The sequence below is a fragment of the Brassica napus genome, chromosome C4 (genome assembly GCF_020379485.1).
Source record: "Brassica napus cultivar Da-Ae chromosome C4, Da-Ae, whole genome shotgun sequence".
Lineage (NCBI taxonomy): Eukaryota > Viridiplantae > Streptophyta > Magnoliopsida > Brassicales > Brassicaceae > Brassica > Brassica napus.
In genome coordinates this window covers 93,489-108,126 of record NC_063447.1, presented here as the reverse complement: position 1 = coordinate 108,126, position 14,638 = coordinate 93,489, and positions in this window count along the sequence as shown.

Below are 14,638 nucleotides of genomic sequence, written 5' to 3'. Positions count from 1 at the left end.
AATCTCTATTCTCTAGAGAAACAGAGACAACAAAGGTTCCAAACCTCTTTGACCTTCATCATATGTTAGTGAATGATGCAACTATGCATTAAAACAGTATTTTCATATTTTCGAAATTTTTTCAAAACATATGTGTTAACCCCTATGAAAATATTGAATTTTTCGGTTAATGCTCTATATACTGAAGTCTATGATCTTTAGTGTTGTTTTAAAATTTCTAAACACTTACTAAATTTGTATTAATGTATATTAAACTCTCTATCATGATACATGAGCATCTTTTTAATTTTTTGTCAATTAATTTTGCAAAACATCATAATACTCCATAAATTGGTGGACTAAACACTATAAAATCACTATTCTCTAAAGAAACAGAGACAACAAAGGTTTGAAACCTCTTTGACCTTCATCACATGCTAGTGAATGATGCAACTATGCATTAAAATAGTATTTTCATAATTTTAAATTTTTCTCAAAATCTATGTGTTAACCCCTACGAAAATATTGAATGTTATGGGTAAATGCTCTATATACTGAAGCCTATGATCTTTAGTGTTGTTTTTAAATTTCTAAACACATACTACATTTGTATTAATGTATATTAAATTCTCTTTCATGGTACATGGGCATCATTTTAATTTTTTTGTCAATTAATTTAGTAAAACTACATAATACTCCTTAAATTGGTGGACTAACCGCTATAATATCGCTTTTCTCTAGAGAAACGGAGACATCAAAGGTTCTAAACCTCTATAACCTTCATCATATGTTTGAGAATGATGCAAATATGCATTATCTCATATTTTTGAATTTTTCTCAAAATCTATGTGTTAACCCACACGAAAATATTGAATTTTTTTGGGTAAATGCTCTATATACTGAAGTATATGATCTTTAGTGTTGTTTTAAAATTTTTAAACACATACAACATTTGTATTAATGTATATTAAACTCTCTTTCATGATACATGAGCATCGTTTTAATTTTTTGTCAATTAATTTAATAAAACTTCATAATACTCCCTAAATTGGAAGACTACCACTATAAAATCGCTATTCTCTGGAGAAACATAGACAACAAAGGTTCCAAACCTCTTTGACCTTCATTATATGTTAGTGAATTATGCAACTATTCATTAAAACATTAATTTCATATTTTTGAATTTTTCTCAAAGTCTATGTGTAAACCCCTACGAAAATATTGAATTTTTCAGTAAATGCTCTATATACTGAAGCTTATGATCTTTAGTGTTGTTTTTAAATTTCTAAAAACATGCTATATTTGTATTAATGTGTATTAAACTCTCTTTCATGGTACATGGACATCTTTTTAATATTTTGTCAATTAATTTTGCAAAACTTCATAATACTCCCTAAATTGGAAGAATAACCACTATAAAATCGCTATTCTCTAGAGAAACAGAGACAACAAAGGTTCCAAATCTCTTTGACCTTCATCATATGTTAGTGAATGATGCAACTATGCATTAAAACAGTATTTTCATATTTTTGAAAATTTCTCAAAATATATGTGTTGTTTTAAAAATATTGAATTTTTCGGTTAATGCTCTATATACTGAAGTCTATGATCTTTAGTGTTGTTTTAAAATTTCTAAACACTTACTAAATTTGTATTAATGTATATTAAACTCTCTTTCATGATACATGAGCATCTTTTTAATTTTTTGTCAATTAATTTTCCAAAACATCATAATACTCCCTAAATTGGTGGACTAACCACTATAAAATCACTATTCTCTAGAGAAACGGAGACAACAAAGGTTCCAAACCTCTTTGACCTTCATCATATGTTAGTGAATGATGCAACTATGCATTAAAACAGTATTTTCATATTTTTAAATTTTTTTCAAAATCTATTTGTTAACCCCTACGAAAATATTGAATGTTATGGGTAAATGCTCTATATACTGAAGCCTATGATCTTTAGTGTTGTTTTAAAAATTTTAAACACATACTACATTTTAATTAATGTATATTAAACTCTCTTTCATGATACATGAGCATCGTTTTTATTTTTTGTCAATTAGTTTAGTTAAACTTCATAATACTCCATAAATTTGAAGACTAACCACTATAAAATCGCTATTCTCTAGAGAAACAGAGACAACAAAGGTTCTAAACCTCTTTGACCTTCATCATATGTTAGTGAATGATGGAACTATGCATTAAAACAGTATTTTCATATTTTTGAATTTTTCTCAAAGTCTATGTGTTAACCCCTACGAAAATATTGAATTTTTCGGTAAATGCTCTATATACTGAAGCCTATGATCTTTAGTGTTGTTTTTAAATTTCTAAACACATACTACATTTGTATTAATGTATATTAAACTCTCTTTCATGGTACATGGACATCTTTTTAATTTTTTGTCAATTAATTTTGTAAAACTTCATAATACTCCCTAAATTGGAAGAATAACCACTATAAAATCGTTATTCTCTAGAGAAACAGAGACAACAAAGGTTCCAAACCTCTTTGACCTTCATCATATGTTAGTGAATGATGCAACTATGCATTAAAACAGTATTTTCATATTTTTGAATTTTTCTCAAAGTCTATGTGTTAACCCTTACGAAAATATTAAATTTTTCGGTAAATGCTCTATATACTGAAGCCTATGATCTTTAGTGTTGTTTTTAAATTTCTTAACACATACTACATTTGTATTAATGTATATTAAACTCTCTTTCAAGGTACATGGACATCTTTTTATTTTTTTGTTAATTAAGTTTGCAAAACTTCATAATACTCCCTAAATTGGAAGAATAACCACTATAAAATCGCTATTCAATAGAGAAACATAGACAACAAAGGTTCCAAACCTCGTTGACCTTCATCATATGTTAGTGAATGATGCAACTATGCATTAAAACAGTATTTTCATATTTTTTAAATTTTCTCAAAATATATGTGTTAACCCCTACGAAAATATTGAATTTTTCTGTAAATACTCTATATACTGAAGCCTATGATCTTTAGTGCTGTTTTTAAATTTCTAAACACATACTACATTTGTATAAAAGTATATTAAACTCTCTTTCATGATACATGAGCATCGTTTTAATTTTTTTCAATTAGTTTAGTTAAACTTCATAATACTCCCTAAATTGGAAGACTAACCACTATAAAATCGCTATTTTCTAGAGAAACAGAGACAACAAAGGTTCCAAACCTCTTTGACCTTCATCATATGTTAGTGAATGATGCAACTATGCATTAAAACAGTATTTTCATATTTTTGAAATTTTCTCAAAATCTATGTGTTAATTCCTATAAAAATATTGAATTTTTCGGTTAATGCTCTATATACTGAAGTTTATGATCTTTAGTGTTGTTTTAAAATTTCAAAACACTTTCTAATTTTTCATTAATGTATATTAAACTCTCTTTCATGATACATGAGCATCTTTTTAATTTTTTGTCAATTAATTTTGAAAAACATCATAATACTCCATAAATTTGTGGACTAGCCACTATAAAATCGCTATTCTCTAGAGAAACGGAGACAACAAAGGTTTCAATCCTCTTTGACCTTCATCACATGCTAGTGAATATTGCAACTACGCATTAAAACAATATTTACGAAAATATTGAATTTTTCGGTAAATGCTCTATATACTGTAGCCTATGATCTTTAGTGTTGTTTTTAAATTTTTAAACATATACTACATTTGTATTAATGTATATTAGACTCTCTTTCATAGTACATAGGCATCGTTTTAATTTTTTGTCAATTAATTTAGCAAAACTTCATAATACTCCCTAAATTGGTAGACTAACCACTATAAAATCGCTATTTTCTAGAGAAACGGAGACAGCAAAGGTTCCAAACCTTTTTGACCTTCATCATATGTTAGTGAATGATGCAACTATGCATTATCTCATAGTTTTGATTTTTTCTCAAACTCCTTGTGTTAACCCCCACGAAAATATTGAATTTTTTGGGTAAATGCTCTATATACTGAAGTCTATGATCTTTAGTGTTGTTTTAAAATTTTTAAACACATACTACATTTGTATTAATGTATATTAAACTCTCTTTCATGATACATGAGCATCGTTTTAATTTTTTGTCAATTAATTTAGTAAAACTTCATAATACTCCCTAAATTGGAAGACTAACCACTATAAAATCGCTATTCTCTAGAGAAACAGAGACAACAAAGGTTCCAAACCTCTTTGACCTTCATCATATGTTAGTGAATGATGCAACTATGCATTAAAACAGTATTTTCATATTTTCGAATTTTTCTCAAAGTCTATGTGTTAATAACCCCCTACGAAAATATTGAATTTTTCCGTAAATGCTCTATATACTGAAGCCTATGATCTTTAGTGTTGTTTTTAAATTTCTAAACACATACTACATTTGTATTAATGTATATTAAACTCTCTTTCATGGTACATGGACATCTTTTTAATTTTTTGTCAATTAATTTTGCAAAACTTCATAATACTCCCTAAATTTGTGGACTAACCACTATAAAATCGCTATTCTCTAGAAACACAGAGACAACAAAGATTCCAAACCTCTTTGACCTTCATCATATGTTAGTGAATGATGCAACTATGCATTAAAACAGAATTTTCATATTTTTGAAATTTTCTCAAAATCTATGTGTTAACTCCAATGAAAATATTGAATTTTTCGTTTAATGTTCTATATACTGAAGTCTATGATCTTTAGTGTTGTTTTAAAATTTCTAAACACTTACTAAATTTGTATTAATATATATTAAACCCTCTTTCATGATACATGAGCATCTTTTTAGTTTTTTGTCAATTAATTTTGCAAAACATCATAATACTCCCTAAATTGGTGGACTAACCACTATAAAATCTCTACTCTCTAGAGAAACGGAGACAACAAAGGTTCCAAACCTCTTTGACCTTCATCACATGCTAGTGAATGATGCAACTATGCATTAAAACAGTATTTTCATATTTTTAAATTTTTCTCAAACTCCTACGAAAATATTGAATGTTATGGGTAAATGCTCTATATACTGAAGCCTATGATCTTTAGTGTTGTTTCTAAAAAATTTAACACATACTACATTTTAATTAATGTATATTAAACTCTCTTTCGTGATACATGAGCATCGTTTTAATTTTTTGTCAATTAGTTTAGTTAAACTTCATAATACTCCCTAAATTGGAAGACTAACCACTATAAAATCGCTATTCTCTAGAGAAACAGAGACAACAAAGGTTCCAAACCTCTTTGACCTTCATCATATGTTAGTGAATGATGCAACTATGCATTAAAACAGTATTTTCATATTTTTGAATTTTTCTCAAAGTCTATGTGTTAACCCCTACGAAAATATTGAATTTTTCGGTAAATGCTCTATATACTGAAGCCTATGATCTTTAGTGTTGTTTTTAAATTTCTAAACACATACTACATTTGTATTAATGTATATTAAACTCTCTTTCATGGTACATGGACATCTTTTTAATTTTTTGTCAATTAATTGTGCAAAACTTCATAATACTCCCTAAATTGGAAGAATAACCACTATAAAATTGTTATTCTCTAGAGAAACAGAGACAACAAAGGTTCTAAACCTCTTTGACCTTCATCATATGTTAGTGAATGATGCAACTATGCATTAAAACAGTATTTTCATATTTTTTAATTTTTCTCAAAGTCTATGTGTTAACCCTTACGAAAATATTGATTTTTTCGGTAAATTCTCTATATACTGAAGCCTATGATCTTTAGTGTTGTTTTCAAATTTCTAAACACATACTACATTTGTATTAATGTATATTAAACTCTTTTTCATGGTACATGGACATCTTTTTTACTTTTTTGTCAATTAAGTTTGCAAAACTTCATAATACTCCCTAAATTGGAAGAATAACCACTATAAAATTGCTATTCAATATAGAAACATAGACAACAAAGGTTCCAAACCTATTTGACCTTCATCATATGTTAGTGAATGATGCAACTATGCATTAAAAACAGTATTTTCATATTTTTTAAACTTTCTCAAAATATATGTTGTAACCCCTATGAAAATATTGAATTTTTCGGTTAATGCTCTATATACTGAAATCTATGATCTTTAGTGTTGTTTTTAAATTTCTAAACACATACAACATTCGTATTAATGTATATTAGACTCTCTTTCATGGTACATGAGCATCGTTTTAATTTTTTGTGAATTAATTTAGCAAAACTTCATAATACTCCCAAAATTGGTGGACTAACCACTATAAAATCGCTATTCTCTAGAGAAACGGAGACAGCAAAGGTTCCAAATCTTTTTGACCTTCATCATATGTTAGTGAATGATGCAACTATGCATTATCTCATATTTTTGAATTTTTCTCAAAATCTAAGTGTTAACCCCCACGAAAATATTGAATTTTTTGGGTAAATGCTCTATATACTGAAGTCTATGATCTTTAGTGGTGTTTTTAAATTTTTAAACACATACTACATTTATATTAATGTATATTAAACTCTCTTTCAAGATACATGAGCATCGTTTTAATTTTTTGTCAATTAATTTAGTAAAACTTCTTAATACTCCCTAAATTAGAAGATTAACCACTATAAAATAGCTATTCTCTAGAGAAACAGAGACAACAAAGGTTCTTAACCTCTTTGACCTTCATCATATGTTAGTGAATGATCAACTATGCATTATCTCATATTTTTGAATTTTTCTCAAAATCTATGTGTTAACCCCCACGAAAATATTGAATTTTTTGGGTAAATGCTCTATATACTGAAGTCTATGATCTTTAGTGTTGTTTTTAAATTTCTAAACACATACTACATTTGTATTAATGTATATTAAACTCTCTTTCATGGTACTTGGAAATATTTTTAATTTTTTGTCAATTAATTTTGCAAAACTTCATAATAGTCCCTAAATTGGAAGAATAACCACTATAAAATCGCTATTCTCTAGAGAAACAGAGACAACAAAGGTTCCAAACCTCTTTGACCTTCATCATATGTTAGTGAATGATGCAACTATGCATTAAAAAAGTATTTTCATATTTTTGAATTTTTCTCAAAATCTATGTGTTAACCCTTACGAAAATATTGATTTTTCGGTAAATGCTCTATATACTGAAGCCTATGATCTTTAGTGTTGTTTTTAAATTTCTAAACACATACTACATTTGTATTAATGTATATTAAACTCTCTTTCATGGTACATGGACATCTTTTTAATTTTTTGTCAATTAAGTTTGCAAAACATCATAATACTCCCTAAATTGGAAGAATAACTACTATAAAATCGCTATTCAATAGAGAAACATAGACAACAAAGGTTCCAAACCTCTTTGACCTTCATCATATGTTAGTGAATGATGCAACTATGCATTAAAAAGTATTTTCATATTTTGAATTTTTCTCAAATCTATGTGTTAACCCCTACGAAAATATTGAATTTTTCGGTAAATGCTCTATATACTGAAGCTTATGATCTTTAGTGTTGTTTTTAAATTTCTAAACACATACTACATTTGTATTAATGTATATTAAACTCTCTTTCATGGTACATGGACATCTTTTAATTTTTGTCAATTAATTTTGCAAAACTTCATAATACTCCCCCTAAATTGGAAGACTAACCACTATAAATCGCTATTCTCTCTAGAGAAACGAGACAACAAAGGTTCCAAACCTCTTTGACCTTCATCATATGTTAGTGAATGATGCAACTATGCATTAAAACAGTATTTTCATATTTTTGATTTTTCTCAAATCTATGTGTTAACCCCTACGAAAATATTGAATTTTGGGGTAAATGCTCTATATACTGAAGCCTATGATCTTTAGTGTTGTTTAAAATTTTAAACACATACTACATTTGTATTAATGTATATTAAACTCTCTTTCATGATACATGAGCATCGTTTTAATTTTTTGTCAATTAATTTAGTAAAACTTCATAATACTCCCTAAATTGGAAGACTAACCACTATAAAATCGCTATTCTCTAGGAAACGAGACAACAAAGGTTCCAAACCTCTTTGACCTTCATCATATGTTAGTGAATGATGCAACTATGCATTAAAACAGTATTTTCATATTTTGAATTTTTCTCAAAGTCCATGTGTTAACCCCTACGAAAATATTGAATTTTCGGTAAATGCTCTATATACTGAAGCCTATGATCTTTAGTGTTGTTTTTAAATTTCTAAAACATACTACATTTGTATTAATGTATATTAAACTCTCTTTCATGGTACATGACATCTTTTTAATTTTTTGTCAATTAATTTGAAAACTTCATAATACTCCCTAAATTGGTGGACTAACCACTATAAAATCGCTATTCTCTAGAGAAACGGAGACAACAAAGGTTCCAAACCTCTTTGACCTTCATCATATGTGTGAATGATGCAACTATGCATTAAACACATATTTAGAAAATATTGAATTTTTTCGTAAATGCTCTATATACTGAAGCCTATGATCTTTAGTGTTGTTTTTAAATTTTTAAACACATACTACATTTGTATTAATGTATATTAAACTCTCTTTCATGGTACATGGCATCGTTTTAATTTTTTGTCAATTAATTTAGCAAAACTTCATAATACTCCCTAAATTGGTGGACTAACCACTATAAAATCGCTATTTTCTAGAAACGGAGACAACAAAGTTCCAAACCTCTTTGACCTTCATCATATGTTAGTGAATGATGCAACTATGCATATTTCATATTTTTGAATTTTTCTCAAAATCTATGTGTTAACCCCTACGAAAATATTGAATTTTTTGGTTAATGCTCTATATACTGAAGTCTATGATCTTTAGTGGTGTTTTAAAATTTTTAAACACATACTACATTTGTATTAATGTATATTAAACTCTCTTTCATGATACATGAGCATCTTTTAATTTTTTGTCAATTAATTTAGTAAAACTTCATAATACTCCCTAAATTGGAAGACTAACCACTATAAAATCGCTATTCTCTAGAGAAACAAGACAACAAAGGTTCCAAACCTCTTTGACCTTCATCATATGTTAGTGAATGATGCAACTATGCATTAAAACAGTATTTTCATATTTTTGAATTTTTCTCAAATCTATGTGTTAACCCCTACGAAAATATTGAATTTTTCGGTAAATGCTCTATATACTGAAGCCTATGATCTTTAGTGTTGTTTTAAATTTCTAAACACATACTACATTTGTATTAATGTATATTAAACTCTCTTTCATGGTACATGGACATCTTTTTAATTTTTTGTCAATTAATTTTGCAAAACTTCATAATACTCCCTAAATTGGTGGACTAACCACTATAAAATCGCTATTCTCTAGAAAACAAGACAACAAAGGTTCCAAACCTCTTTGACCTTCATCATATGTTAGTGAATGATGCAACTATGCATTAAAACAGTATTTTCATATTTTTGAAATTTCTCAAATCTATGTGTTAACCCAACGAAAATATTGAATTTTTCGGTAAATGCTCTATATACTGAAGTCTATGATCTTTAGTGTTGTTTTAAAATTTCTAAACACTTACTAAATTTGTATTAATATATTTAAACTCTCTTTCATGATACATGAGCATCGTTTTAATTTTTTGTCAATTAATTTTGTAAAATCATAATACTCCCTAAATTGGTGGACTAACCACTATAAAATCTCTACTCTCTAGAGAAACGGAGACAACAAAGGTTCCAAACCTCTTTGACCTTCATCACATGCTAGTGAATGATGCAACTATGCATTAAAACAGTATTTTCATATTTTTTAATTTTTCTCAAACTCCTACGAAAATATTGAATGTTATGGGTAAATGCTCTATATACTGAAGCCTATGATCTTTAGTGTTGTTTTAAAAATTTAAACACATACTACATTTTATTAATGTATATTAAACTCTCTTTCATGATACATGAGCATCGTTTTAATTTTTGTCAATTAATTTAGTAAAACTTCATAATACTCCCTAAATTGGAAGACTAACCACTATAAAATCGCTATTCTCTAGAGAAACAGAGAAACAAAGGTTTCAAACCTCTTTGACCTTCATCATATGTTAGTGAATGATGAACTATGCATTAAAACAGTATTTTCATATTTTTGAATTTTTCTCAAAATCTATGTGTTAACCCCTACGAAAATATTGAATTTTTCGGTAAATGCTCTATATACTGAAGCCTATGATCTTTAGTGTTGTTTTAAAATTTCTAAACACATACTACATTTGTATTAATGTATATTAAACTCTCTTTCATGGTACATGGACATCTTTTTATTTTTTGTCAATTAATTTGCAAACTTCATAATACTCTCCTAAATTGGAAGACTAACCACTATAAAATCGCTATTCTCTAGAGAAACAGAGACAACAAAGGTTCCAACCTCTTTGACCTTCATCATATGTTAGTGAATGATGCAACTATGCATTAAAACAGTATTTTCATATTTTTGAATTTTTCTCAAAATCTATGTGTTAACCCTTAAGAAAATATTGAATTTTTTGGTAAATGCTCTATATACTGAAGCCTATGATCTTTAGTGTTGTTTTAAAATTTCTAACACATATACTACATTTGTATTAATGTATATTAAACTCTCTTTCATGGTACATGGACATCTTTTTAATTTTTTGTCAATTAATTTAGTAAAACTTCATAATACTCCCTAAATTGGTGACTAACCACTATAAAATCGCTATTCTCTAGAGAACAGAGACAACAAAGGTTCCAAACCTCTTTTGACCTTCATCATATGTTAGTGAATGATGCAACTATGCATTAAAACATATTTTCATATTTTTAAATTTTCTCAAAATCTATGTGTAACCCCTACGAAAATATTGAATTTTTCGGTAAATGCTCTATATACTGAAGCCTATGATCTTTAGTGTTGTTTTTAAATTTCTAAACACATACTACATTTGTATTAATGTATATTAAACTCTCTTTCATGGTACATGGGCATCGTTTTAAATTTTTGTCAATTAATTATGTAAAACTTCATAATACTCCCTAAATTGGTGACTAACCACTATAAAATCGCTATTCTCTAGAGAAACGGAGACAACAAAGGTTCCAAACCTCTTTGACCTTCATCATATGTTAGTGAATGATGCAACTATGCATTATTTCATATTTTTGAATTTTTCTCAAAATCTATGTGTTAACCCCCACGAAAATATTGAATTTTTTGGTAAATGCTCTATATACTGAAGTCTATGATCTTTAGTGTTGTTTTTTAAATTTTAAACACATACTACATTTGTATTAATGTATATTAAACTCTCTTTCATGATACATGAGCATCGTTTTAATTTTTTGTCAATTAATTTAGTAAAACTTCTTAATACTCCCTAAATTAGAAGATTAACCACTATAAAATAGCTATTCTCTAGAGAAACAGAGACAACAAAGGTTCTCAACCTCTTTGACCTTCATCATATGTTAGTGAATGATCAACTATGCATTATCTCATATTTTGAATTTTTCTCAAATCTATGTGTTAACCCACGAAAATATTGAATTTTTTGGGTAAATGCTCTATATACTGAAGTCTATGATCTTTAGTGTTGTTTTTAAATTTCTAAACACATACTACATTTGTATTAATGTATATTAAACTCTCTTTCATGGTACATGGGCATCGTTTTAAATTTTTGTCAATTAATTTTGCAAAACTTCATAATACTCCCTAAATTGGAAGACTAACCACTATAAAATCGCTATTCTCTAGAGAAACAGAGACAACAAAGGTTCCAAACCTCTTTGACCTTCATCATATGTAGTGAATGATGCAACTATGCATTAAACAGTTTTCATATTTTTGAATTTTTTCTCAAATCTATGTGTTAACCCTACGAAAATATTGATTTTTCGGTAAATGCTCTATATACTGAAGCCTATGATCTTTAGTGTTGTTTTTAAATTTCTAAACACATACTACATTTGTATTAATGTATATTAAACCTCTTTTCATGGTACATGGACATCTTTTTAATTTTTTGTCAATTAATTTGCAAAACTTCATAATACTCCCTAAATTGGAAGACTAACCACTATAAAATCGCTATTCTCTAGAGAAACAGAGACAACAAAGGTTCCAAACCTCTTGACCTTCATCATATGTTAGTGAATGATGCAACTATGCATTAAAACAGTATTTTCATATTTTTGAATTTTCTCAAAATCTATGTGTTAACCCCTACGAAAATATTGAATTTTTCGGTAAATGCTCTATATACTGAAGCTTATGATCTTTAGTGTTGTTTTTAAATTTCTAAACACATACTACATTTGTATTAATGTATATTAAACTCTCTTTCATGGTACATGGACATCTTTTTAATTTTTGTCAATTAATTTTGCAAAACTTCATAATACTCCCTAAATTGGAAGACTAACCACTATAAAATCGCTATTCTCTAGAGAAACAGAGACAACAAAGGTTCCAAACCTCTTTGACCTTCATCTTATGCTAGTGAATGATGCAACTATGCATTAAAACAGTATTTTCATATTTTTGAATTTTTCTCAAAATCTATGTGTTAACCCCTACGAAAATATTGAATATTATGGGTAAATGCTCTATATACTGAAGCCTATGATCTTTAGTGTTGTTTTAAAAATTTTAAACACATACTACATTTGAATTAATGTATATTAAACTCTCTTTCATGATATATGAGCATCGTTTTATTTTTTTTTCAATTAATTTAGTTAAACTTCATATATATACTCCTAAATTGGAAGACTAACCACTATAAAATCGCTATTCTCTAGAGAAACAGAGACAACAAAGTTCCAAACCTCTTTGACCTTCATCATATGTTAGTGAATGATGCAACTATGCATTAAACAGTATTTTCATATTTTTGAATTTTTCTCAAAATCTATGTGTTAACCCCTACGAAAATATTGAATTTTTTCGGTAAATGCTCTATATACTGAAGTCTATGATCTTTGTGTTGTTTTAAATTTCTAAACACATACTACATTTGTATTAATGTATATTAAACTCTCTTTCATGGTACATGGCATCGTTTTAATTTTTTGTCAATTAATTTTCAAAACTTCATAATACTCCCTAAATTGGTGGACTAACCACTATAAAATCGCTATCTCTAGAGAAACGGAGACAACAAAGGTTCCAAACCTCTTTGACCTTCATCATATGTTAGTGAATGATGCAACTATGCATTATTCATATTTTTTGAATTTTTCTCAAAATCTATGTGTTAACCCCCACGAAAATATTGAATTTTTGGGGTAAATGCTCTATATACTGAAGTATATGATCTTTAGTGCTGTTTTAAAATTTTTAACACATACTACATTTGTATTAATGTATATTAAACTCTCTTTTATGATACATGGGCATCGTTTTTTTTTTTTGTCATTAATTTAGTAAAACTTCATAATACTCCCTAAATTGGAAGACTAACCACTATAAAATCGCTATTCTCTAGTGAAACAGAGACAACAAAGGTTCCAAACCTCTTTGACCTTCATCATATGTTAGTGAATGATGCAACTATGCACTAAACAGTATTTTCATATTTTTGAATTTTCTCAAAGTCTATGTGTTAACCCTTACGAAAATATTGAATTTTTTGGTAAATGCTCTATATACTGAAGCCTATGATCTTTAGTGTTGTTTTTAAATTTCTAAACACATACTACATTTGTATTAATGTATATTAAACTCTCTTTCATGGTACATGGGCATCGTTTTAATTTTTTGTCAATTAATTTAGCAAAACTTCATAATACTCCCTAAATTGGTGGACTAACCACTATAAAATCGCTATTCTCTAGAGAAACGGAGACAACAAAGGTTCCAAACCTCTTTGACCTTCATCATATGTTAGTGAATGATGCAACTATGCATTATTTCATATTTTTGATTTTTTCTCAAAATCTATGTGTTAACCCCCACGAAATATTGAATTTTGGGGTAAATGCTCTATATACTGAAGTATATGATCTTTGTGTTGTTTTAAAATTTTTAACACATACTACATTTGTATTAATGTATATTAAACTCTCTTTCATGATACATGGGCATCGTTTAATTTTGTCAATTAATTTAGTAAAACTTCATAATACTCCCTAAATTGGTGGACTAACCACTATAAAACGCTATTCTCTAGAGAAACGGAGACAACAAAGGTTCCAAACCTCTTTGACCTTCATCATATGTTAGTGAATGATGCAACTATACATTATTTCATATTTTTGAATTTTTCTCAAAATCTATGTGTATTTCATATTTCATACTACATTTGTGTTAATCTATATTAAACTCTCTTTCATGGTACATGGGCATCGTTCTAATTTTTTGTCAATTAATTTAGTAAAACTTCATAATACTCCCTAAATTGGAAGACTAACCACTATAAAATCGCTATTCTCTAGTGAAACAGAGACAACAAAGGTTCCAAACCTCTTTGACCTTTATCATATGTTAGTGAATGATGCAATTATGCATTAAAACAGTTTTTTTATATTTTTCTCAAAGTCTATGTGTTAACCCATACGAAAAAATTGAATTTTTCGGTAAATGCTCTATATACTGAAGCTTATGATCTTTAGTGTTGTTTTTTAAATTTCTAAACACATACTACATTTGAATTAATGT